Source organism: Anneissia japonica, unplaced genomic scaffold (genome assembly GCF_011630105.1).
Source record: "Anneissia japonica isolate Jap-2015-1 unplaced genomic scaffold, ASM1163010v1 scaffold496_len188431_cov159, whole genome shotgun sequence".
Taxonomy (NCBI): domain Eukaryota; kingdom Metazoa; phylum Echinodermata; class Crinoidea; order Comatulida; family Comatulidae; genus Anneissia; species Anneissia japonica.
Genome location: NW_022710991.1, coordinates 56,397 through 59,974, shown reverse-complemented (window position 1 = coordinate 59,974; position 3,578 = coordinate 56,397).

Here is a 3,578-nt window from a genome sequence, read left to right as displayed (position 1 = left end):
AAATACCAGTCCAGAAAGACACGTTTGACAAATTTGTGCAAGATGTTCATGCAGAGGAAGACGGTAAAAAATTTCGAGCAAGTGTGGAAGGACTGACGCGGGTATTGGGGAATAATTGGCATAGACGAATAATCAATGAAGCAGGTGATTTTGGATTTGTTGAGAAAAACACAATTAGATTGTGGCTCCTCGAAAGGAGAATTTTAGATGAGTTCATTTTAGTTAATGGAAGATTAGTTAAGCAACCCCTCCACCGTGGTTTCTCCTTAGGTTTTAGGTTTGTTCGCTTATCAGGCAACCGTTTTGATTTGGAAAATGGCCTGTCTTAAGCAGCTTATTCTGCTTGTTTTTTCCTTTTATACTTTTCCACATGACTTTGCCCTGTTATGGCAATCCAGATTCAGATTGGGTTGTTAAAATAAACACATACAAATTTTTAAAAATATCTCAAAACTTAAATCACCTATCTTACATGAAAAGGGCAGAAGAAATATTAAAAGAACTATGTAAGATTGATAAAATTGAACTAGACGACATTGAAGATATGCCACGGGTAATTAGAAGGATTAAAAAAAAAAGATTTCGATGTCCGCGCTAAATTCAAAAACAAACAAAATGCTGGCGGTAGGCAGCATAATGAATTTACGGCAAAATGAAAAAAGATGAATTTAAAATAATAATGATGATAATAAATTTTTCTACATGAAGAACAATGTCTTGCAATTACAGTTGTTTCAGGAGGGCAAGTGAAATGATTTACCAGTAAGTTGTAGTTGAGTTATTTAGGCATAGTACCAAAACCACAGAATATGTTAAATCACATTTTTTAAAGTAGAATTAAAGTGCTATGTGAGGGGATAGGGGTGGGATGGTGGCTGACAGACCTCCATTTGAAGGCTCATCTAGTTGCATTTTATTAAAATACCATCCAATATTCAGCACAAATCAAGAGAATGCATTATTAGAATAATGTTGTTATGTTTAACAGATATGCCATAAGTTTATTATAGTTAATAGCTTGCTTTTGGAGATTTATCTGTAATTTGACCATCACCCATCACCCATCAGTAATCAGTAGACAGTATTTTAAACAGAAAAACATTAAATCCCTCAGAGCCTCTTTTCTTTAAGAAGAATAATAACAACAACAATAACATCATTACAACCAACTGGTATTGAGAAAAATACCAAAACATGTTTTTGGGACCTTAGGTAAATAAATTTGAAGCATTCAAAACTGTTGTGTTGTTTTTAAAAACTATTAGTTATATGCTTTCACATCATTTGTTTGGTAGGAATACAATAATACAAGTAAGTATAGTAAATATTAACAATGACATTAGTATTATATACTGTTAAATAATATTAGTAGCAACCTTGCAAATCCTTAATGATTCTTTAAAAAATTTATTATGTTTCTAGACAAGGGCACACTAAAGTTACAACTAACTGAAATTGTGAATGCATACCACCTGCACATGGGAATAGAAGCATACCGCCTGCATGTGGGAATAGAAGTCAGTCAAGATCAAACAGCAGAAGACATAACAAAAGGCACTATTTATGTCTTATAAACACCAAGATTTGATTATTTCTCACTGTCCTTTGCTTTTAGAAATATGACAATCATAAACTTTTTGCTAAAATTAAATATTACAATTACTTTATATTAACGACAAACACAATGCTATATCCCGACGCCGACTTACCCAACGTTTTTATGGATTTTACAAACCAGCATGTCAAGGCAAAAGCAAAAAAACAGGGAAGTGACCTGACACAGTTTGTTTAAGGAATTAGAGCTAAAATCTCAGGCTAAAACTGAGATACATACTCCTAAATTTTATGTTAAAGACCTTATGAAATGGTTTTAAAAAGAAGGATTTTCTTTAAAAATATGTTCTCAACATTATTGAATTCACGTTTGTGAAGAAATTTGCACATAATTTGAATAAACAATTATTTTGAGGGGATTTTTTAAAGGCCTATTTCGATCGGTCACTGAAAACTTAAAAAATAGCGATGTCAAATTTCTGGGCAGCTGTGACGTCATCTCAGGTTATTCCTCCCTGGTTTCACAGTGAACCACACCCCTGGTTTTTCTGTGAAAGGAATTGATTGTGCTATTTTCGTTAGCATGCCACCAACGGCGGCGGGTATGCGAGCGAAAAGAGCATCAAGGCTAGGGGCCGCCAAGGCCCCCCGGTGGGCGAAGCCTCCTGGAAGCTACAGATATTTTACGAAGTTTGGTGAATTTTATAAGTTATTTTATAGGCATCAAGCTACTGTAATATGATTTTCATATTTGTTGTAATTTCCAGTCGCGGATCCAGGAATTCGAAATAGAAGGGTCCCCTTGAATCCGCCACTGGGTACTTCAGCAGATGGAGAATCTATACCACATCAGCCCCACCATGGTTGGGGCTGAGGCAAGAAAATTTGTGATTATGGCACCTCTAGATGGCTGTAAATTACACTCTTAGACTTAAAATTTGAAAATTTGAATAATCTCCATTAAAAAAAATTGAACAATTTAGCCTCCTTTTCCCCCGATGGATAAAAATTACCCTTCTATAAGCTAAGCTCGGAAATGATACTCCAACTGTGGCGGGTCCACAAAGTCGAAATAGAGGGGTTCCAGGGAGAGTCTTGCATAAATAGAATGTCCACCCGCCTCAGCCCCACAACTGTTGTTATTATGATTATGGCACCTCTAGATGGCCGGAAATGGCACTCTCAGATTAAAAGCTGGATACATATTTTTTTTACTCCATACAGTTTTACAACCTATAACACATTAACTACAGTGTACTGTAAATTCTGTAGTTAACCTTCAGACAACTTTATTTTAAAAAATGGCCCAATTAAGTATCTTATTGTTTTCGTTAAATTAAGAGTTTAAATGGGGTTATATTACGCTGGTTTGAAGGTTTACTGTAAGCCAATCAGTTACACTTTAAACTATACATCTTCGTAAAATGTTTGTCACTGGTGCTGGGAACAGTCACAAAAGTGGGGGACCAGGGCCCCCCCAGTATAAAAAGTGGGTGGGCCCCCCCGCTTCTGCCGCCGTTGCATGCCACTCAACTGTGGTGTTGGGAATTGTTTCCATACATCAGCTGATGATGTTAGTTTCTTTGGCTTCCCTAAAAATAAAAAGTTGAAGCATCAATGGACTCGATTTGTCCAATTTACAAGAGCTGATTTCCCTAGCCCTAGTGAGTATTCGAAGGGGTTTGTAGCGCACACTTTGACGAAGACAGCTTTCAATCGTCGTGTATCATGAATAGAAAGCTGGGACTTCCGTATGTATTGAAACTGAAGGCTGATGTAGTTCCAACTAAAAAGAAGTGAGAAACCAATAGTAAAACATGGAAAAGGAAGACGACTTTAAAACGCCAGAGAAACAACGTAAGTACAAAATAACATAGGCCTAAATGTATGTTCATTACACGGTTATGCTGACTACTGATTAAGAGAGGTCTGGGCTAGCCCCTGATGGAGCATGGAGGCAAGGATAGAGGCTATAGCCCTAGCTAGATTTTGATGCTCGGCGGAACTCGTAATCTGTTAAAAAT